The sequence below is a fragment of the Narcine bancroftii genome, chromosome 6, assembly GCF_036971445.1.
Source record: "Narcine bancroftii isolate sNarBan1 chromosome 6, sNarBan1.hap1, whole genome shotgun sequence".
NCBI lineage: Eukaryota > Metazoa > Chordata > Chondrichthyes > Torpediniformes > Narcinidae > Narcine > Narcine bancroftii.
Genome location: NC_091474.1, coordinates 156,454,169 through 156,478,754, shown reverse-complemented (window position 1 = coordinate 156,478,754; position 24,586 = coordinate 156,454,169). Strand labels below are relative to the sequence as shown.

The 24,586-nt window shown below is 39.5% G+C and overlaps 1 protein-coding gene and 1 long non-coding RNA gene across 26 annotated transcripts in view; one reads left to right on the top strand and one right to left on the bottom strand.

Annotated features, from left to right (window-relative positions):
- LOC138736632 (uncharacterized) overlaps positions 1-5,175 on the top strand; it is a 48,215-nt gene extending 43,040 nt beyond the window's left edge. The window contains exons 4-5 of one of the 3 annotated variants that reach the window (XR_011340454.1): positions 1,522-1,611; positions 5,062-5,175. This is a non-coding gene — a long non-coding RNA (uncharacterized lncRNA). The other 2 variants (XR_011340455.1, XR_011340456.1) reach the window with 2 other exon arrangements.
- Positions 1-24,586, bottom strand: part of ldah (lipid droplet associated hydrolase) — a 281,972-nt gene that overhangs the window by 159,586 nt on the left and 97,800 nt on the right. The window contains exon 2 of one of the 23 annotated variants that reach the window (XM_069886446.1): positions 6,954-7,037. The exons of the other annotated variants lie outside the window; for them this stretch is intronic. The gene's annotated coding sequence lies outside the window, so the exon portion shown is untranslated. The remainder of the gene's footprint in view (positions 1-6,953; positions 7,038-24,586) is intronic. 23 annotated transcript variants of the gene reach the window in all.

Here is a 24,586-nt window from a genome sequence, read left to right as displayed (position 1 = left end):
GAATGGGCTGGAGTCCTCTGAGGCTTGGAGACTCCAAGGAACGACTCCGTGGATTCAGCTATGCAGATAGGCCTCAATTCTTCCACATTTTTATATGGTGGTTTTTTCTGAAGCTGAGGTTTAAATCTTTTCACATTGGATGCCATCATAAAGCACTGTTATTAAAATAACTGTAAATCTTATTTTTAACCACTTTTATGCTTTTTTAAAAACCGGGTATTTAATGATCCAGCTGGGGATAGGTGGAACACACGTCTTTCTTCTACGCCATCTTGCCATGTTCCCCAAAGCCCTCCCTCCTACACCATATCTTTAGCCATGTGTTAAGCTGCATTATTCTCCTATTTCTAACCTCACCAGCTCATGGCTCAGGTAGCAATCCTGAGTTCACTACCCTGCAGGCCCTGTCCTTCAACCTAGCACCTAACTCCCTGAACTCTCCTTTTAGGATCTCCTCACCCTTCCTACCCACATCATTTTACCTACATGGACCAAGACATCTGGCTGCAACCTCCCCCCCCCCCCCCCAAGAATGTCGTGAACTTGATCTGAGATATCTCGTACCCTGGCACCAGGGAGGCAACATAACATCCAGGATACTTGATCTCCTCCACAGAATTTCTTTTCTATCCTCCTAACTATGGAATCACCTATCACTACAGCTTGGCTCATCTCATCCTTTCACTTAGCCACAGGACCATACTCCATGCCAGAGACCTGATCATCGTGGCTTGTGCCTGGTAGGTTGTCTCCCTCAACAGTATCCAAAATGGTATACTTGTTATTGAGGGGGAACGCCCACAGAGGTGCACTGCACTGTCTGCCTATTCCCTTTCCCTCTTCTGACTGTCACCCATCCACCCTCCTCATGCTTCCTAGGTGTGATATTATCCCTGTCACTCTGTTAATCACACACTCTGCCTCCCAAATGATCCGGAGTTTATCCAACTCCAGCTCCAAATCCTTAACTCAGTCTGTCAGGAGCTGCAACTGGATGCACATCTCACAGATGAAGTCATCAGAGATACTGCTGGCTTCCCTGACAACTCATATGCTGCAAGAGGAGCATTGCCCTACCCTGGGTGCCATATCCACACTCACTCTCTCTCTCTCTCCATTTGTATTTTTCACTATCCATTGCCACTGCTCCTTTTGGATTTACTACCATTTTTGGCCCTAATATGCAGGTATTAATTCTAAGTACTTCCTGGGGGAGGTGAAAAACCAAAGAAAAAAGACTGTGGCCAATTTCAGGAAAAACTTTTGAAAATTCCTCCCCAACTCCCTAATGGCAATCAAGCAGAGGTCTAGGAGTTTACTGAAATTTGTGATACATTAACCGCAAAACTTATTATAATATTATTCTTGTATTCTAATAGCTAAAAGATCAAAAATTGGGCTTCCCTTTGCCGCTGTTCCCACCAGGCCTGTGACAATCCTACATAAATCAAGATCTGCAACTCATGGCCGTCCTTTAAGACACTACAAAACTCATCAGTGTCTATTTCTCCTCGACTTTAGAGCAGACTACTGAAAACAAAGAACACAAAATGGTTATAAAATGGATATGTTAAGGGAAAGAAAAGAGCAACATGAGAGCAACCCAAACTGGTTAAGTTTGCTTTTGATAGATCAGTACTTGTCAGAATACATTTGCTAAAGTTAGATGGCCATTGGAAATCTAATACAATAGAGGACACATCTTTAAGCTGCAAGAGAGAAAGTTTAAAGGAAATTTATGGGGAAAGTTTTCTTTTGTACAGAGGACTGGTAGGTTCCTGCAAAAGCACTGTTGGGAAGGTGGTAGGAGCAGGTACAATAGCAAAGTTTAAGAGGGAATTATACAGCCACATCGCAGATCAGAGAATAGAGGAATAACCATAGTCATCAAAACCATTCTTTCGTACCCTGGTTATCAAACTGAAAGAGATCAGGTGGGCAACTGGTTTATGTGATGATCAGTTGGTCTTGTTAGACAACACAAACACAAGCAAATCTTGTTTTTGTCTGTCAACGCTGCTCAGCAATCATTGAGGTTACTAGGTTGCAACAATATCTGTCATCATTTTCTTCAGTTTTCTTAAATTCACTTAGAAAATCTTAAAATTAAAAGCAGAAAATGCTAGAAATGCAGATCTGGCCATGCAGCCACAGGTTAACCTGTACAAATTTAGGTTAACCTCCCCCTCCTCCCGCCAAAAAAAAGAAAATAAGAAAGGTCAAAGTTGCACAAAAAGGGGAGAGGGGGGTAGCATCAAAGAGAAAGCTTGTGATAGAGTGAATACAGACAGAAGTTCAGTGACAGATGATGAGGGCACAGGCCGAAAATGAGGGGTACAATGTTGCAGTCGCTGATGATTCTATGCGTATCTCCAGTGACCTGGCTGTTCCCTGCAAACAAATTGCATATTCTTCCTGTGGCTGTCCCTTGGTGATGGGATCCAAAACAGTCTCGGTGTTCATTTCTGCCCTGATGACATCTCAAACCCTTCACTCTCAGCATTGTTTCACTGCTTGTTCACCCTCCAGTATTATAAGAGAAGAAATTTCCTTTAACTAAATACTATGGCTTTTCTGTGGCTCAGTGTGAAATGTTGTTCAATAACAATCCTGCAAAGTACTTGGAATTATTTCGTTCGTTAAAAGAAAATGATGATACATGTTGTATCATTTTGTATCATCTTGAATTGAATAATATTTTATTATCTATATATATAATTGAATAATTGTTTGATATTGATACAAGTGATAAATAAAATTTTCAACAAAAAAAGAAAATGCTGAATGAATACATGTTGCTGCCGTTGAAAAGAGAAGTGAGGTAACTATTCTTTGACTACGATTTTAATCTAACTTCGCAGGATTATTAACAAGTAACATTTCAAACTGAGCTGAGCACATAAAAGATAATGGGTAGAGTTTCCCCAACAATGAAATGGCAGAAATTGATCAATTTCTGACAACATGCTAGAAGTGAACATATTTAGTGAATTTCAGTTTTGTCACACTGTGACTTGCTATCATTGAGTTGCTAACCTTGCACCAAGACCACAAATGTATCAGAACTACAACTCCAATTTTTCACTGGTCTCACGTGTGCATTAATAGTTACATTTCAAGCTTACATTACCATATTATCTTTTCCACCTGCCTATGGCAAGGCTATTTTTGCATGTATTGGAGAATCCTAGCTGACTTGAGTACAGTTTCTTCCTTTCCTTTAGATTTGCCAAAAACATACACAAGTATGACTTCTTGAACAAAAGACCAAGTCACCATTTTAAGACAGCTCCCATGTGACAAATGGAAACATTGTTGGTGAACCAACGAAATGATTATGTGCAAAGGGTACCTAGCTCTAAATATTTTGCCTACTGCCAAATTGTTGAAAACAAACCTTTCAAGATCAAAATTATCACTGAGAACTATTTTAAAGAATGCTATGTTGGTTTATGATCACCTAGATGCCAAAGACACCTACGTTAGATGACTGTTCAGAGATTACAGGTCTGCCTTCAATACCATAGTTCCAAGCAAACTCATTCCCAAACTTTGGGATCTCAGGCTCAATGCCCCATGCAACTGGATCATTTGGTTCTTATCTCACAGACCACAAATAGTGAAGATGGACAACAATATCTCCTCTGTACTCAACACCAGCTATCTTTAAAGATGTACTCAGTTTCCTACTATATTCCCTCTGCACCCACCACTGTACAGCTATATACTGTTCTAACTTCATCTCCATCCACCACAGTAGGATGTCAGGTATCAAGTGATGACAAGACAGAATACAGCAAAGAGAATGAAAATCTGGTGGCATTGTGCCAAGTCAATCAACACTTTCTCAACGTTAATGAGATGAAGGAGATTATCACTGACTTCAGAAGAGAGGACAGTCCACCCCTGCTGAAGTCAAACACACAGGCAGCTTCAAGTTCTTAGAATATAGAACAGTAGAGACCACAATGTGGTACCGACCTACATAAACCTACTTCTCATCAATCTAATCCTTCCCAACCTCACAGCCCATGACCCTCTATTTTTCTTACATATATTTGTGCATCTAAGAGATTTTAAAAAATGTCCTCATTGTATCAGCTTCCACCATTACCCCTGGCAATGGATTCTAGGCATCCACCACTCTCTGCATAAATAAAAACTTGTTTCTAATGTCTCCCTTAAACTTTCCTCTATTCACCTTAAAAAGATGTCCTCTGGCATTTGCTATTGTTATCTTGTCTTTAAAGAGAGCTGGTGTTGAGTACAGAGGGGATATTGTTCATCTTCATCTTCATTGACCTGACCAAACACATGGATATGATGGTTAAGGGAGTGCACCAATGCGTCTGCTTTCTTCGAAGATAAAGAAAGTTTGGCACACCCCACTTGTCCCTCAGCAACTTCAATAGACGCACCATTGAAAGCATACTTGTTGGATGCATCGTAGTGTGATATGGGAGCTGTTCAGCTCAAGTTTGGAAATAGCTAAAAAAGGTAGTGAATGCTGCTCAGAACAACAACAAAAAAATCCCTTGGCTCCATTGACTCCATATACATCGCCCGAAGCTGATGAAAGGCAGCCAACGTTTTGAAGAACCCATCACACCCTTAGGCACACTCTCTTCTCCCTCATCCATTGGGGTGAAGACTTAAGAGTATGAAAGCACACACCAACAAGCTTTAAAACAGTTTTTTCCCCCACAGCCATCAGTCTTCTGAATGAACCCCAGTACAGTGTTCTCATTCTGCCCGTGCTTGGTGCTAAATGATCTTTCTTTTCATTGCAATCCTTTATGTTGTAATTGTGCTCTTCACATGGCTGTATGAATATTAGAGATAATCTGTTAGAGTGCTTGCAGAAGGACACTTCTCATTGTATTAGGTAAATTTTGTGACAAATTAATTTAAACAATTTAAACAAAACCATGTACAGCAGTTCAGACTTCTGATCAACTTGGTAATGTTAAAATATTTCACACCACTGAACATACTTTACATGGATCCACACTTGTATGAAAGTGTGCTAATTGAGACTTACAAACTATCTTTCTATTACAGCTGTATTGTCTGAAACTTAAAGGCATCACTAAAATGGACCATTTGACCAAGATGCCATCCATGCTGATTTAATGTTGAGCTGAATTCAAATTGTAAAAATAAAGCTTAGATTTGGTGGGAGACTGTAATTATTTAGTTCCATCCTTTTAACAGTATTGCATAACAATATGCAAAGCTCCAATTCAACTAATGACTTGCAAATACACACAACCAGTTACATTAACATTGACTAAATATCACTTGCAGCCAAGCCAGCCAAAAAAAGGGTGTTTGTATGTCAGCATTGTACACAGGTTGGCTGTAGGATACTGGTTGTGGCTGAATTTCCTAACAATATTGACCTCAGTCTGTTTTTTTACATTGAACACTGCTGTAAAAGCAAGATAATGGCTTTGAGAAAGACAAATAATGTCAAGCAGGTTATTTTACACCACTTCAATGGCAGCTTGAAGGTGGCAAAAGCCAAAAAAAGTAGGTCACCTTTTAAACCTGCTGAGGTCAAGAATGCAGTGGGGAATGTGAAAGTGTCCCAAGCACAAACAAAATTACAATAATGGGAAACTAAAATGAATCTGAAAGAGGATATACTTTTTCATTTTCTACCAATAACCTCCATAAAAATTTCTCCCACCTGCTAATTTTCAGTTTGTAGCTGCATATATACAATGGCTAATGATTACATATTGAACTCCGTTTCCTCAGTTAAGACATCAACGAGGATTAATATCTTCTGCAGTGAACTAGAGCAGAGGTGAAACTAAACATCTGTAATAAGGGAACAGCTGACATGAGAAACATTATAGTCGGAGACTGAACATACAATCAAATGGCATGATAATTGCATGAGAGCAAGGAATGATGTGCACTAAGGAGATCTACCTCAGATCTACTGCAAAGCTTTGTTATTGTTAGGGGGGCCCTGTCTTTTAAAAAGGTTAACCAATTCTATGAGAGGTTTATAAAGAAACTGGTGGGTACATTTTACCAAGCAAAATTCTTACAATTCTTTGGTCCTGTTAAATGTTGGAATTGCTGCAGGGATGGTAATAAGGCACTGAATAGAAGACTGAATTTAAACAGAAACAGTATTTGATGTGGCTGATAACCAGGGGTGCATTGCTGCCGGAGCTCACTGGAGCACTGCTCCGGCACCTCAGGGGCAGCACTGGCACCTCCTTGTTGCTGTTTTTGGTGAGCCTCTGGTACCTAAAAAATTAGCACTGCAGCCCTTCTGATAACCATCTACATAGGAGAATATTATCAGCTCCTTTCACTGTGTAATGTAAATAATGCTGCTGAAGCTCGAGGCTGATACAATGTTCAGCCATATCCATTGAATTTTTTCACCTCATTGCTGATTTTTTTATAGACTTTCCTTGGTTGATGATGATCTAGTGGTTAGATAGGAAGTTAAATAAAAAAAACAAGTATAAATATCAGTTGTATAAAAAGAAATGGATCCCACAGCAAACAAATTAAACAAATATTTTATATCTGCCTTCACACAATACCTAGAGCAGTACAGCACATGAGCACATGCATCAGTTCTCAATATCTGATCTGAAATTAAAATCTCTGCCAATTGCCCATGATGCATATCCTTCTATTCCCTGCATACCCATATGTCCATATAGAAGCCTATTAAACCCTACAATCATATCTATTTCGCCTGGCAGCACATTCCAGGCTCTTATCACTGTATAAAAAAGACTTATCCCATACATCTCCTTTTTACTAACCACACTCCCACCCAACTTTGAACACACATCTTTTCATATTTCACATTTTAACCTGAGAAAAAGATTTTGACTGTCTACCTTGACCATGACTCTCATAATTTTATAAACCTCTGCCTCTGACACTCTTCAGAAAACAAGCCAAGTTTATCCAACCTTTCCTTGTAGCTGAAGCTCTTTAATCCAGGCACCATCTTGGTTAATCTCTTCTGTACCCTTTCTGAAGTCTCCACATCCTTTCTGTAATGGAAAACTAAAATTGCACACAATACAAGAAGTATGACCAAACCAAAGTCTTTTTTTATATCGCTGCAATATCACTTCTCTATTCTTGTACTCAGTGCCCCAAACAAATAAGGCAAGTGTGGCACATATTTTATTTACCACCCTATTCACTTGTGTGGCCACTGTCGGGAAGCTAAGGATTTGGGGGCTACAAAAAGTTTTGCCATTAACTGTATATTTTCCACTTCCACTAGATCTCCCATACACTCAGAAGGATGGGGTGGGAGGGGGGGGGGGACATATTACCTGAAAATGGACTGGGCTGTAGACTGCCCATGCAGAAAAATATAGACTGTGGTTCTTCCAATTTACATTGGGCTTCACTTGGGCAGTGGAGAAGTATTGTCAGATGGTTATTATGGACACTGGGTGCACGCAGTTGACGTTTCTAATATTTACCCGTAAAATATTACATTTGGAGCACAAAATTCAGTTTTTCCCCAGTAGAGTTTCAATATTATATATTAGTTATTTGCAGGTATAGGTTACAGTCTGATAGTTGCCAATATTGAATAATAAACTAACAAGGTACAGGGCAACTAGGATGGACAAAATCTAAAAAGTGTTAGAATATTATCACTGCAGTATAAATGTAGTTTTGCAATGAGAAACCATGGTTCTGTATCTAGAAGTGAGGATAGCAAACAGAGGGAAGTAACGCTGAACTTAAACAACCATTTGATCATGGAAAAGAAAATCAAGCTACAGTCAGAGTTGAGTGCTCTCATGGCCAATTTAGCAGGTCAAATCTCTGCAGCCCTGCTATAGTTCCCTGGAAATGAGAGGAGGAGGCCCAAGAAGCATTTGCAAGCCTGTTCACTTAGATGGGGTGAAAAGATTACCCATCTCAGCTTCTGTCTAAGGTCTCCATCATCACAGAATTGCCTTCTGAAACAATTCACTTCAGTCCCTGTTAAATAAAAAAACTGGGATATTTAAAAAATTCTTCAGAATGCCAGGAAATATTCAGAAATATTAAATGTCCTTGACATGTTTGACAGCCTGCTTTAACAATATTGTTTACTGGCTGTTAAAGCTTTCTTCAGCCTTTTGTGGCCATGAGCTCCCCAATGTCCTCTTATGCCATGCACTGTCTACGTGGATTACCATGTGAATGATCCATATAAAGCCTCAATAGTTTAGACCAGTATTTTCAAACTTTTCTTTTCCAATCACATACCACTTTAAGTAATCCCTAAGCCATTATAATTATTAAGGGATTACTTAAAGTAAGTGGGAAAAAGGTTGAGAACCACTGCTCTAGATCCAATATTTACTGAAATATTTTGCTTGAGAAAAATTGTCATTGGCACATTTCCTTTGGAGTTATGAAACTGTGCACATAATGAATCAATTAGATATAATTAAACCAGTGGTTTTCAAACTTTTTCTTTCCACTCACTTACAATGTCATCCCTTACTAATCACAGAGTACCAATGGCATAGGGATGACTTAAGGTAGGTTGTGAGTGGAAAGAAAAAGTTTGAAAACCACTGGTTTAATTGTGGCTTCAGATAGCAGTCAACATTAGTGAATTAAGAAAGGTAATTCTGTTGTTGGCATGTATATATACATTATGACCTCAAAAATGTGGGAGGGCACAAAATAGATCACAAATAATAGGGTTTATTAGGGTTGGTTTTGATGGAACAAAGGAAATGTATAATAATTTTTCAGCTTGTTTAAAATTGAGTGATTATTTAGAGTAGAAAGCACAGGGTGAAAGGGTTCTTAAACTGGTGGCAGTTTCAAACATCAATTAAAAAAAAGTTATCATAAAAGAGAAAAGGAGAAACTTCACTTGACACTAGGTTAGGAGGATGAGGAAAACATCAGCAGATTTAGTGATCACAGCAGAAACATATATATGTGTAGAAGCACACGAGGTTGGTAGTTGCTGGAAAGGGAATATGAAAATTATGGCATTAGAACTAAATTTTACTGAGGATAAACACATCATTGATTGATGAGCCAAATAGTTCGTTTCATTGCTTCAACTTGTATCGATTTCTGTCCGAAGCTCAACACAAAACTGTTCAGATAATAGTCATACAGCCCAATTCATCATGTCAACCAAGCTGCCTTCTTGAATTCACCTCATTTGCCTTCCTTGAGCCGATAACCTTCTAAACAATCATTTGAGAAATTCAAAATTGCACCAAGCAACATGTGAATAAACAACATAAGTCAATGCACAATGCCCAGTGCCAAATCATCAGATTTACTGGCCATTGCATTTATCGCTCTGGTTCTCAGTGCTGCCAGAAAAGGAGCAGTTTCTCCCCATCTGCTATCTCTGGTACCTTCTTTACTTTGAACATCTCCATTACATTTCCTCTCCAAGCAGAAAGATTCTAGGGTCCACATGCTTTCCTGTTTAACTGTCTTGTTACAAGAATCCTTTGAGTAAATCTGTTTTGATGCTTCTAATAAGATCTCCATGCTTCCTAAACTGTTCATGATTCCTTTTATTGTCACATAGTAGTACATAAAAATGTAATATAAATGATATACTTCAACCTTTGACTGTTGTAAGGCAAACGAAGAGTTGCCAGAAGCATTGCCCGACACCCCTAACAATAAGAGAAGAGAATCTCTTCAGAAACAATGAGTGTCTGTGCATTTGCCTCCAGTGTTCCTTCAGCCTCCAAATGTAGCAACATAGTTTGGATTAACCAATACTTAATAATAACCAATGTTTATGAAAATGTTTCCTCATAACTTCCTAGTTTTTGCTATCTGTCTCCAAGTATGAAGAATCCCAAACACTTGTTTTAAAAATTACTTTAACCCAGACTATCATCCTGAAAGATTTATACACATATAAACCCAGTGTCTCTCTGTGCCTGCATCTCTATTTTCATTATACTGTCTTTTTTCATTCTTCCAACCTGCACCTGGCAATATCACCGGCACATGCAATACAATGGTTCAAGGTGGCCCACACCAGATTCTTGGGGCATCTAGAGATGGGAAACAAAACAAGTTTTACTCTCTTCACTAACTACTAAAGCCACTAAAGAATCACAACAGCAAGCAGGATGGAGTAAAACATTAAACATTGACTCCTTGAAGAAGAACAGGTCAGAAACATTGGCAATATATCTTTATCTCCTGTAGATGCTGAATAGATCAGCTGAGTTCCTCCAGCATTTTGGTGTCTTTACTACATTGAACATCATGGCACAGTACACAACCTTCAGCCCACTATATTGTGCCACTGATGTAAACCGAATGACTCCCCAATGATCTAATTCCTGACAGAGAGACATCAGGCAGTCTGGATTGGAAACAACCCTTCTAAGACCATTACACTGAACATGGGGTCTCCCCAGGGCTGTGGGCTTAGTCTATTGCTGTTCACTCTGCTGACTCATGACTGTGCAGCAATATTATAGCTTGAACCACATCATAAGGTTTGCTGACAAAATGACCGTGGTGGGCCTTCTCAGCAAGAATGATGATGAGGCTTACAGAGACAAGGTGAAAACACTAACACTGCATCTGAACATTAATAAAACAAAATCAATGGTTGTCGACTTCAGCAGGGCCCAGGGAGATCACTCTCTGCTGACCATTCTACCGTTCAGATCGTCAAGAATACCAAGTTATTTGGTCTGCATTTGATGGAGAATCTCACCTGGTCCCTAACACCAACTCTATAGTTAAGAAAGCCCAGCAGCACCTCTACTTCCTGCAAAGGCTGAGGAAAGTTCATCACCCACCCTCCATCCTTGCTACATTCTACAGAGAATGTATTGAGAGTATTCTGAGAAATTGGATCACTGTCTGGTTTGGAAACGGTACCATCTCAGAATTTAAGACCCTGCAGAGGATAGTGGGGCCTCTCATGAGGGATATCAATATGCATGCAGAAGGCAAATAACATTTCACACCCCTCTTGTAAACTTTTCTCCCTTCCGCCAACAGGAAGGAGGTACTCCCAAGCCATGAGGCTTCTCAATTCCTAGAACATATGTCCACTAGTATATCATGAATTTTTATTATATTTTGTTTTAATATTTAACTCTTATTGATGTAAATTTAATCCATGGTCCAGGAGAAATGCTGTCTTGTCCTTATTGTGCATTGCATTTGTAGTTATGGTAAGAATGACAAATAAAGATGACTTGACTTGATTACTAGAGGAGATGGTGGAATCAGGCATAATTGTTACATTTGAGAGACATTTAGATAGAAGGTCTCAATCCCAATATAGGCAAATGGGATTAGTGCAGTTGTCCTGCACATGGTGTGCTGAAAGGCCTTTTTCTATGCTGTACTACTCTATGACTCTAAATCTATCATCTAAAGAGACAGGGGTCCCTTTAAGTAGCCCACTCTTCTGACCTGTAAATATTGCATCAATTTTACATTGTCCAAATCCTACACCTTCCTATCCCACAGCCTGATGGCAGCATCTCCACCAGACAGACTGTGGGGTTGTAAGGTAGCACGTTATCACCAATTACTCAAAGACATTTAGAAAGAGTCACTAAATGACAGTGAGACTTTTATTTTATAAATGAATAAAGTAAGTCCATATACCAAGGACAATTTCAATTTAAAAAAAAATCAAATAAAAAGCAACCTACTTAACCAATCAGATCTAGGCTGCTTCCTCTTGTACTGTTTGCTAAATCTGAACTCACTGTTGCTTTCTTAAAATATAGACTACACTTGTCTTTACTGGGTATTTTTGGAAGGCACTAAGTTGGGTAGAGTTACAACTTGTACCATAGTGTATTAATCTAAAATCAATATGCTTGGTTAAATTTGATGTTTAAATTTAATAAATTTAGACAAACAGCATGGTAACGGGGCATTTGGCTAAAGAGCCCGTGTCGCCCAATCACACCCAATTAACCTACAACCCCTGGTGCGTTTCATTTATTTTCATATTCGTCTTTACTTTCGTTAACTTTACTTGAATTAGTGAGATCCTAAACATTTTACAGTAATTGAAATGGAATAAAAAGTGCTTCAGAATTTGAGGGAATCATTCATTATTGACTTCAAACTTGCAAGCAAAAGCCAAACACACTTCAAACTCAAGTTTTGCTTAAAACTGATGGCCTCATAAAGGGAGATTGATGTACAATGGTGTGATTATTTTTTAATACCCAACTTTTCAGTCACATCCTTCTTTCTCATATGATTTTTCCATTGCCATTACTTCAGTCAAAGCTGTTCTGGTTCAGTATAATCTATTGCACAAAACTGCACGAGTTGCCAACCTCTCCACTGACCCCAAGACTTCAAGAAGCTATGCCTTTGGCCCTGAACATCTGCAGCTCTGGCAAACCCATGAAGTAGTTTGAGGAAAGGAACCTGTGCCTCTTCCTTTTGGTTCAGACACTTGTCCAAAGATTTCCAACTTCACCCTTATGGCAAGATCCCTCTCATTAAACACAATCTCAAGAGTTGGAGTGGGTAATGGGGTGGGTGTGAGGGGAGGGGGTTACGTGATAGAGTGGGTGGGAGGGGACAGGAGTGGGTGATGGTGTGGGTGGAGGGGAGAGGGGTGGGTGTTGGGGTGCATGGAGAGGAGATGCATTTCTTCAGCAACCACAAAAATATCAAAGGAAAAAAATACAGCATTGATCCATTAGAATATTACAAGGAATATCTTGAAATGATAACAGTTAACTGTTGACCACACTGATCTCAACTTTGGCCAAATCCGTTATTTGCATTATCCTCCCTATTGGAAAAGAAAAATTGTAACCTTTGGGTCAAAAATGGAAAATATAAGCAGAAGCATTTGATGTTTAGTAATGAAAGTGCTTTACCAAAAACAGAAGAACAAAAATAAAGGAAGAACATTATGCAGTGTGTGGCTGGGATTGATTTTGAGACAGCTAACCTTTGTCTGATATGAAATGATACAAAACCTTTAAACCACAGAGGTCTACTTTAAAATAATACTCAAAGGTTTATCTGATAGCAGTCTGCCATGCACAAACAAACCTGCAAGAGCGAAGGCCAAATGGACCTGAGAAGAATATGCCAAGGCGGTGCATAAGTGGACATGAAAGGGTACAGACCAAGTGGACAGCATGTGATGAAGGCTCCATGGACCTGAAAGGAATATGCCAGGATAAAGCACAACTGGACATGAAAGGCTGAGTGCTCTGAAAAACTAAAAGGAATACGCTAGGGTGACGCGCAAGTGGACATGAAAGGGTGAAGGCTAAACAGACCGGGTGTGATGAAGGGACCATGGACCTAAAAGGAATGGGCTAGGGTGATGCGCGATCAAACCTGAAAGGGTGAAGGCTAAATGTACTGCGCAGGGTGAAGGCCTGGCAGACCTGAAAGGAATACGCCAGGGTGGTATACAAGCAGACCTGAAAGGGTGAAGGCTCCGCGGAACTGAAGGGAATATGCCAGGGTGGAGTGCAACCAGACAAGATAGAGTGAAAGCTAAGAGGGTGAAGCCTCCACAGATAGGAAAGGAATACACCAGGTTGATGTGCAGATGGAGCAGATAGGCTTCATGTAGCTGAAAGAAAAATGCCAGGAGTGTGTACAAATGGACCTAAAAGGGAAGAAACAAAACTTAGCCCCAGCGGACCTGAAAAGGTGAAGATTAAATGGATCATGCAGGGTAAAGGCTCCGTGGTCCTGAAAATGACCTACAAGCGACCGTGCCCAGTGGCCCATAAAGTATGAAAGGCCAGCAGAGCAGAAATGGAGAGTACAACCTGAAATGCAAGTGGACCATGCAGGTTGAAGGCCCTGCAGATGCCAGAGTAGTGTGAAAGGGGAGCTGAATGGGAAGAGACAGCATTCAATCCCTGAAAGAAATACGCCAGGAATGGTACTCATCGACCTGGAAACAAGGGGGAGGAGTTAATTACAGGTCATGGAATAGTAGCTCTACTATTGGATGGGGCCCAAATCAGGAAATTAAATGAGGAGGCGACAAAGGTAATGCAATAATCAAGGGGGGGATTTTAACTTACATACATACCAGATTAAGTATTTTTTCATGATTATTACAAGATTGATTTGTGGAATGCATTTTTTAGATCAGTCTGGATGCAGTTCAAATACATTTAGAGTGATATTGATAGAACTAACCTAGGGAGGCATGGATGAGTTGGGCCTAAGGGCTTGTTTTCATGCTGCACAATATTCCCCCTTTACTGGAATGCACATTGAAATGGATTTGTAGCCTGCAAAACCAGCGACAGTATAAAACGTAAAAATAACCATCTTCATTTTGACACTTTAGTTTCCAAATGGATAGATTGGCTCGAATTTTGATCCTTATTTTCAAATATTTATAGAACCTTTGCTTTTAGATAAGATTGCAATGTAGAAGAATCTCTTTTGCATTCCATAACAATAATTCTTCAGAGGTGAAGGCTTGCCTTATTTTTTTGACAAAAGTGACTAAAATGCAATAATTGTACAACATAAACCAGAGACATTAAAATGCTTAACTTCTGACTTCAAAAGAATTAATTTGTTTTATCTTGACTAATGATACTCACTGAGCACCCTACATTCTTTATTTAAAAATCAGCGACATTTGTAGAACTGTATTTGTTTTATCACTTGTACACATTCCTCTGTTTCCTTCAAGCTTTCCTGGTGTAATGTTGAAAGTGAACCATGAATAAAGGTGGCATTTTCTCCTGAAATACTCTTCTCCTTTTTCAATTACATTGTTTCTCTGATACCACAAAACATGTGGGAGTAATATTCCAACCCTTTATTTAAAGTACACTTCAAATTGCCCATTCTTTCATTGGGAACCGAATGGTAATGGAAAGGAACAGAAGCAAAATAGCCAACTATCCCTGTTGACCATACCTTCTTCTAAATGACAACTGCATATACACATCTCCAGCAAAGGTGACTCAATAATTATCAAGTACTACAGTTTGTGCTCCTTTTTTTCCACACATGTATGTGGGTATGGACCCCAGTTGTAAATCCTGGCCTCATTACCTTGCCAGAGATTGAATAATTTAGCATTTAAAATTTCACCTGAGCAATTTTAGGACTTTCATAATCACAGTACTTTCAATGTCTGATAGAACATCAATGCTAAATGCTGGGCAACATCTGGGATCCTGGAACAACAGTCATGTACCTGGTCAATATTTTTGTAGATGAAGAAATTAAATTGAATATCTGGACAAAGTCCAGTTTTTTGAACTTTATTTGGAAGAGAAAGTAGTATTGTGTGGAACATAATTAGTAGTAGTGTGCAAAAATACATGTCATTTGAAGGAGAACTTTAAACATTATATTTGTAATTTTCATTCAACTTCAAAAATGACAGTATTTAGGTGAACAATTAATTAGATAATTCATTGTGCTGTGAATGAATAATGCATGGCTACAGAAAGCTTTCAGATTTTGTGTAGCTACATCTGTTTAAGACAGCTTTGTGTATTGACTCCAGAGATTTGAAAATAAAAAATAATGTTTCTTTTATCAGCTGGCATTCATGATTGTTGAATTTTCTAGGGCCAAGAATCCATACACTGCACAATGTGTGTGGATTGATTTTGAGGACACCAGATATTTACACAGAGAGGACTATGACTGGATCAGTAACATAAGTTGGTGGGATTTCCAACAGGGATTGCCCTGTTATGACTGATTCCTTGAAGTATGATGTCACAAGTAAGGGGAGCCAAATAGGATCCATAACTTATGCAGGAAGCAGGTGAACAGCAGGTGCAGCTCTCAATGGTATTGTCATCCAATTTCATCACTTGATGGGAAAAATAATCTGATTTCCCAGTTCCTAACAGCAGCATCAGCTGGAGCTGCTGGTTCCACCCAAAGCTTGTGCATTGATGCATTTTCTTCTCAGACAGCCCCTTGGTATTGAAGACGCCCTGCTTCCATTAATTTCTGTAGGTGCTGATGAGGTCGAAGCGGCACCTGCCAACATGGAGAAGCTTGATGGGGTTGTTTGTTTATGAAGGCCTTTTTAATAGTATTGATGAAGGGGGCCATAGTTTCTCAGAACCAGACCAAAACATCCCCAGTATCCGACGTAAGTATAGTTTGAGAATATCCTTGAATTATTTCCTCCAGTCACCCAGTAATGGAACTTGAAGCATTGGATGCATTGTGTTAAATTATGTGGTGTTAAATTATGTGGTCTGCCCATTGGAGTGGGTTCTGCATTACTGCAGATTTAATGTAGGTGTTAATGGCTTGGGACAATGTTGGTTTGATAATCATGTCAGTCAATTTGGTGGATTCTGAAGAGACAGCATTGAAAGTATTTCTCCAGATGTAGAGAGTCCTGAAGCATCACAAAGGGCAGGAATAACTGCTGCCAAATATACCATAAGCTTTGTGCTGGTTTTGAGGTCTTAATCTTCAATCACTTTTCTCCTCTGACAGCTGAAGGCTGTCAGTCTGTTGGCAGGCTGAAGAAAATGATGAATTTAATCACAAATGTTTACTTTTGCCAAAAGGTATCTCCTGTGATGTAGCAAATGCCCCATTTTCTTGTGTCCCATTGTGGGCCTTAATGTGGGTGGGGAAGGTTGATGTGCAGAGAGGTGAGGTTAGCAGAGTGCCTTTGCTGGCAGATATTCAGTGTAAGGTCCAATCTCTTTTAATGCTCACTGAACAGGTTGATGATGGCTTTGAAAATGTGAATATTGCAGTTCAATAACTGATGTTGAAGGGACTTTCATTCTGGACAGGAGGCAAAAGAGGTTGATTGAAGTTGTTTGCCATTAGTTCTAAAGATTAATTCCAACAGAAATCTTTTAAGATTTGAAAGAGGTCTGATAGTTTGAGAATTGTACTGGAGTACTGACAAAGTCTCAATTGATAGGTCTAAACTGATATTGGTCAGTTGTGGGCCCACTGGCTAAGAACACAGCTTGTATGCCCATTGGCAGATTAACCATTAGGCTGAGTAGGCTGAAGCCTAGAGGCCCGGAGGGTAAGGGGGCCCAAGCCCCTAGGCTTCAGTGCATACTCAGTTAAAGGTAGGCGCCTGCCATCTGGTCTCTACTTACTGCACCTGCGCGGGAGAAGCCGCTGGTAGTAGGCGGCAGTAGTGTGGGTGTGGCCAGAGTTGGTGTCGTGGCATTGCCCAGGTGACACGAGCATGGTGCTTTCTGGGAGCCGGTGGTGGCGGGCCCGTGGCATCATGATGAAGATTTGCGGTTTTTTTTGAGGAATTGCGTTTTTTGGTCGGACTCCAAACGAATTCGATATTAAAAATCTAATAGTTTGGAGGGAAGGTGGAGGAATCAAGGATGATTTGGGGGGTGGGGGCGGGGGCAGGTGGAAAATCAGCTCACCTCATCTCAGAGAGCATCTGGAGGCAGACTCAAATAATTAGTGGCACTCTGGTGAGCGCTGCTGTGATTGACTGAGAGGCCACCTTACTTAGGTCACAAAGATTGAAACTGACGACCCCTATTCACACAAAATCATCTTATGATGAGAGCAGGTATAAGCTTCAATTTAAATGGCTGAATCTTCCATTTAAAACACACAAGCGTTGAAACTACAACCGATTAAAAGTCATTCCCCTTCCACCCCGCCCTCTCCATCTTCTTCCAAAGTTAAATTTACCACCACAATGCACTGATTTACCCTTAAGTTTACGACGTCTGGAAAAAATTCCACTAAACCAGCCAACATGCTGTGGCATGCGCAATTCCAAGTGAGTGTGAGAGAAAGAAAGAGCATTGGAAGGAGGTGAGTTGTGGGAAGGCCCGTGAATGCCCACCCCACCATGATGCCAACCCTGGGGGGGTCTTACTAAAATTCCGCCTAGGGACCTGGGTGGTATTTAATTTTGTCACGGTGTTTGCCACACATGGCAGATGAAAATTGGAGTTGAATTTCTGAAGGTAGTCAAATTCAAGACTGATATGGATATGGTATAGTAGGGATGAGGTCCTGAAGAGAGAATATAGGGAGTTAGGAAAAAAGATGAAAAGCAGGACCTCAAAGGTGGTAATCTTGGGATTGCTGCCTGTGCCACATGCCACAGAGTGTAGGAATAGGAAGTTGCGGCAGATGAATGGAGGCTGAAGAGTTGGTGCAGGAAGCAGGGGTTCAGATTTGTGGATCATTGGAATCTCTTCTGGGGAAGGTCTGTCTCGTACAAAAAGTTGGGGCTCGGTCCTGATCAGTACTTGGAGGGGAGACCGTCTAGGAACACTAAGTGCTGAAGGTTTCTGTGATGGGCATCGGACAAAGTGCCAACTCTCTGTCTGCCTTATGGTAGACATAAGTTAAAGAATTTCATGTATGTTACATTCCAGATGTAGACCTGTCATTCCAATAATGGAACCTTTATCTTTGAGTTCAAAATAGAACAGGCATGTGTGCTGGACATTGTGGAGATTAAGGAAGAAGAAATGTTGGATCTTCTTAAAAAATATTAAGACTGATGACCCCAGGGCTCGACGTGATAATACCACAGGCTGCTGTGGGAAGGGAGGGAATCATTGGCTATGATTTTTGAGTCCTCCTTGGACACAGGGGAGGTGGCAAAGGATTGAAGAGAAGCAAATCTGGTCACCTTGTTGAAAAAATGATAATAGGAAGAATCCTGGAAATTATAAACTGGTGAGTTTTGCGTCAGTAGCGTGCAAACTATTGGAGAGGATTCTTAAGAATAGGATTTTTGTGCATTTGGACAAGTAGAGTCTACTCAAGGATTGATAGCATGGCTTTGAGAAGGAAAGGTCATGCCTCATGAGCCTAATTGAAGAAGTAAGAAAAGAAATTGATGAAGGTAGAGCAACAGATGTAATCTTTATGGATTTTAGTAAGGCATTTGACAAGTCCCCCATGAGAGACTCGTTCTGAAATTCATGAGGCATGGGATCCACAGAACCTTGGTTGTGTGGATTAAAAATTGGCTTGTACGTGGAAAGCAAAGAGCAGTAGTGGACGGAAAGTATTCTGCCTGTAAGGTCAGTGTCTAGTGGAGTTCTGCAGCAATCTGTTCTGGGACACCTACTTTTTTAGATTTTATAAATGACCAAGATTAAGGTAGAAGGATGGATCAGTAAGTTTGAGAATGATACCAAGGTTGTAGGAGTTGTGGAGTGTGCTGAAAGTTGACATAGTTTACAAAAAGAGATAGACAAGATGCAGTGTTGAGCAGAAAAGTGGTAGATGGAGTTCAATCTGGATAAGTGTGAGGTGATGCATTTTGGAAGGTCAAACCTGAAAGCTGAGTACAGGGTTAATGGTTGGATACTTATGAGGCAAGGTTAGCAGACTTATAACTTTCCTCTTTGGAACAAAGAAGGATGAGGGGAGACAATAAGAGGTCTACAAAATTCTGAGAGGAATAGGTAAGGTAGACAGACAGTGCATTCTTCCCAGGGCAGGAACAGCAACCACCAGGGGACATCTCTACAAGGTGAAGGAAGGAAAGTTTAGGTGAGACATCAGGGGTATTTTTTTTTACATTGAGAGTTGTTGGTGCCTTGAATGCCTTGCCAGGGATGGTGGTGGAAACTGAACCATTAAGACCATTTAAGAGTCTCTAAGGTAGGTGCATGGATGAAAGAAAAATAGAGGTAGGAAGAGTTCAGGTTTTTTTTGGTAGGAATATGTGTTGTGCTGTAATGTTCTATGTTCCATGAATTTTGGCCTCTGGAAGAGGTGTTTAAGGAGGACTCTTGAAATGGCATTCCTTAGGGTAAGACAACAAGGAGCCCATTCTGCAGCTGGCTTTGTATCTTTTTTTGAAGATCATATTTATAGCAAATTTGATGTTTCATGGCATATCCTACTCTTCCAAGATATGGGAGTTGAGACTGTGAATATGTATATGAAACGCCTCACACCAAATTCCATAACTCCAGAGGCCTTTTAATGCGCTCCTTACTGGATATGCATCTTGTCACCACTTCACACGAGTGCAAATCCCAATTGCATCAATGTAGAGAAAGGAGCCCATGAGGCGACAAGCAAATGGCAAAGAGTTGCATCAAAAAGATATATTTGGTGCTTCAGAAGAAAGCAGTTGCCAATGTTGTATTTGTGGAGCAGGATCAATATTTTAGTGATAGTTTGGATGCAACCAAGAGCTGGCAGAACAAAAGACTGACTTAAGTATGCAACATGTTTTATGTCACCATCTGTGAATAAATTTCAAGGCAACTATTTTTTCCTGAAGAGATGTTATTTTTGTTCCCAACAATAATCTGAACTCAGGTGGATGCAATTGAATTCATTATAGACAAAGCACTTTACTTATTCTAAACTAATTTAAATCCAGAAGGAATATCCGAGTCTTCATCAGCAAGTCCAAATAAAACATTAATGGGAACCTGGAATGGTAGATGCTGGAAATATGAAATGAAAACAGAAAACACTGGCAGCACACATCAGGTCAGGCAGCATCAATGGGAGAAAAGTTAATGCTCCACATCAAAATAATGTTCATAATGTTCTGCAGGCATTATCTATAAAAAATATTCATGAGTGCAGTACTACTTTTGCATTCTGAAAAATAATACAAGACTGAGGCAGTTGTTGAAATAATGTTCACTGATGGAGATTTCCCTTCATAATTGTGTTTTGTCATCAAAGAAAATGATGTATTATATGTCTTGCTTTGAACAGAAATATTCCAATTCCTTTTTTTTTACTGCAGCAATAGAATTCCCAAGGAAGAAATAAAAGGGCTTACACTTCAATCCTTCAGGAATAGGTCTGAAGGACCACTTGAAGCTCACTCTTTGACATGCAACATAAATTTGCATGACTTCTTGGCAATATTGCTTCTGCAGATATAGTGCATAAAAATGCCTTCTATGCCTACAGTGTAGATTGGCAAATTACATCCGTTGAACGTCATTTTCCAGCATGGGAAGATCTCCCACCATTAGTCGTTCATCAAAAGTTTAACAACTTGGCTCATTTAGTTCGACTCAGCACTGAGGTTTGGACCCCAGTCAAGGATTAAGCACACAAGGAGAGGTACAATACTGTGGCTGACACTTTTTTTTGGATCAGACATTAAATTGAGAACTGGTGTACTTTGGTATGGAATACAGAAAGCCGTTTAATGACTTAGCAAGATCAAGAAATAAGAGTGCAGCATTATATTTATCTACATCCTGATATATGTCAGATCCCAATCCCCTCAATGTCACTTTGGCACATATACCCCGGATCTACTTGCAGTAAACTGATTTTAAGGGCTTTCTGCAAGACTTCAGATGCTTGTTACCACCCGATGAAACAACCTAAGTCTTCCAAGACACTGGAGTTCTGAAGCAGTTAGCACATTAAGTCTCTGCATATCAATGCAACAATATTGCTGGTGCCACAATGCATCCCTCCAAGTGTCCTTACTCTGTTGATAAGCTGCTATGGAAATTGTTGCTTGGTCAACGCAGCAAAAGGGATTCCTTACCTGCTAGAAAGTTACTTCCAATAGCAAGTTAGTAAAATGTTGACAACAATGACTCTTATTGCTTTATTTCAATAAGATGTATTGCTACCATGATACTTGATAATTCTATTTTACATTTTAAATAAAATTGCTAACAGTTGCAAATCCTACATTCTCTTCATAACCAATATTTAGCATACATGATAGATGTTGAAAAAAAAATCAATAAACATTCCACCACTTTGACATGATCTTCAAATTTTCAGGCAGAGGGCATGAATTTCAGGGAATGTATTTAAATCACAGAAATGCCACAGAATTCTTGGTTAACTGGCATGGGCGCCCATTTTACTTGAGACCTGGGTCCGTTTTTTGGCACAGATAAGTTAAGCTGCCAGTCCAGCTGGATGTAGTCAGAGATTTCATCACATGACCTCCAACCTCTGAAACTCCAGGCAATGTTTCCACCGATGATAATCCAAGCGTATAAATCCTCACAGGTATCAACTTCCTATGCTATTTGGTAAATAAACAAAATTCATTGAGAATGAATTTGGTAAATAAACAGAATGTATTGAGATGACTCAATGATGCTCTAACACATTCATAATCATGTAATCACTAATAAACAGCACTCTTTCAGAAAGTAAGAAAAATCCTAAAAACATGTCGATTTTTCTCCTCTTGGCCTTTTGAGTATTTATCTTTAATTTCTGAAAACATCAGAGTAATCATGAGGGACTGAAAATCTTAGCAACCATCCTGCCCACCTTTTAAAATTATTCTATGTTGCGATGGAATGAAACTGATAGCGGCGAAGACAAAATGCTTTGTGCAAATCTTAAAAGTAAACCCATTGGTGTAGAGCACCTCTGTGAATGGGTAATCAAAGTTCTTTGGAGGCTGGTGCTAAACTGGTAGGCTGTTAGCTGGATTTCTACGCAATACAAAAACAGCCCAGTGGCAACTTAGTTGAAAATTTATCATTGTATAAACAGGAAAAAGTTTGTTTCCAAAAGTAAATATGATCTTATCTTAGTGGAAGTCAATGTTTGCATTTTACTGTAAATATATCTGCCAATGTTAACCAAATATATTATCATTTACTTTTTGATTAGTGTGTGCTGCAATTTACTAGTACAGTCAAAAATATATACATTAGAGCCATTTAAAATATGCTACAATACATGAAAATCTTTTTTTCAATTTTTTAAAATTTTTCACACGATGAACCATATTAACCAAAATACACACAAACATTTCCCTCTTGAATATACACAGTGGCATTTTCTCCCCTTTTCCCCCCTCCCTCCTTCCCACCCCCCTCCACATCCATTAAATGTTCAACAATGTCATCACACAATGAAAACAAACAAGAAAATTGTGTCATCTACTTTTACACACTGGGTCAGTTCATTTCATCTTCTTCTCATTCTATCATTTTAGGTGATGGACGTCTGCGGTAGGCCCTCTCTGCTGTGTTCCATGTACGGTTCCCAAATGTGTTCAAATAATGTGACTTTATTTTTTAAATTATATGTTATTTTTACCAATGGAATACATTTATTCATTTCTATGTACCATTGCTGTACTCTCAGGCTCTCTTCAGATTTCCAAGTTGACATTATACATTTTTTTTTTGCTCCAGCTAATGCTATTATAATAAATCTTTACTTCTTATATTACTTAGAAGAAAGATCTCTGGATTTTTTGGTATGTTGCTTTTTGTGATTTTATTTAATACCTGATTTAGATCTTCCCAAAACTTTTTCACTTTCTCACATGCCCAAATTGCATGTATTGTTGTTCCTGTTTCCTACTTACAGCGAAAACATCTATCTGATAATGTTGGATCCCATTTATTTAATTTTTGGGGCGTGATAACCAATTTATTATCATTTGAACAAATGAAGTACAAATATGGAATAACTCACGGTATAATGTTTGCATATCACCAACTGAAAACCTACTTAAAGGACAAACTGGGAGCAGACTGAGGTTTGCAGAAGGAAGCAGCTTTCAATATGTGATTACAGACACAATGATAATTAAAAGATTTATAACAAACATGTACATCAAGCTGCAAGAGAAAGAAAATGATGAAATAAGCTATAAACCCAAACAAAAGTGGAAACAAGATCTAAACATAAAGATAAAAAATGAACTATGGGAAAAGCTATGTTCCGGAACTATGAGAAATATAATAAACACAAAGTTACGCATGATACAATATAATACGTGAAAATCTTGAAGCAGCTCACAAAACTCTTTGTGCATTTCAATTTGCAACAATTATTTTAATTTTTAAATCTTAGATTTTTTGAAAACACCGAATGAACAGAGAGGCCATAGGTACTCAACAGGTCAGGCAACATCTATGCGGAAAAATAGTCAGTCATCATTTGACAGTACTTCCAAGTGAAGTAACATTTCACCTATGAACCTACTGCATAGGGTGCTCAGGTTGTGGTGTCATCTATATCGGAGAGACTGGTCGCAGACTGGGAGATCACTTCGTTGAGAACTTCGGCTCCATTTCAATTCCCCATCCCATTACCTTGCTGACATGTCTGTCCATGGTCTCATAGCACTTGGGCACGGTTCAACTGTATGGCCTTACCATAGACTTCTCCAGTTTCTGTTAAAACCTTCCTCCCTTCTCCTCCTGTCGCCTTTCCCACAGCTTCGTCTCTCTCACTCTTCCCTTTTCTCTCTGTCTCCTTTCACAGAGCCAACATCTATTCTCACCTTTCCTCTTATCATATCCAATTAACACTTTTTGGTTTGGACTCCCCCCCCCCCTTCCATTATTCTCCCCTTCTCTCTGCAGTCTTTATTCAGATGCCTTCCTGTTTCTCACTTATACCTTGAAAAATGGCTCAGGCCTGAAATCTCAGTAATATATCTTTACCTCCTATAGGCACAGAAAGACCGGCTGAGTTCCTTCAGCATTTCTGTGTATTTTTACGACAATCAAAGCATCTGCAGACTTTCATGTTTCATAACATTTTGGGCTTGGTCTGTTTGGAGAGACTAAAGTGTGAGGGAAAGATAGCAAGCATAAAAAAGAGGGGCAATAGGTGATATAAAACTGAGAGAGCTGGAGTGACTGGTAGAAGAAGTAGAATGGGG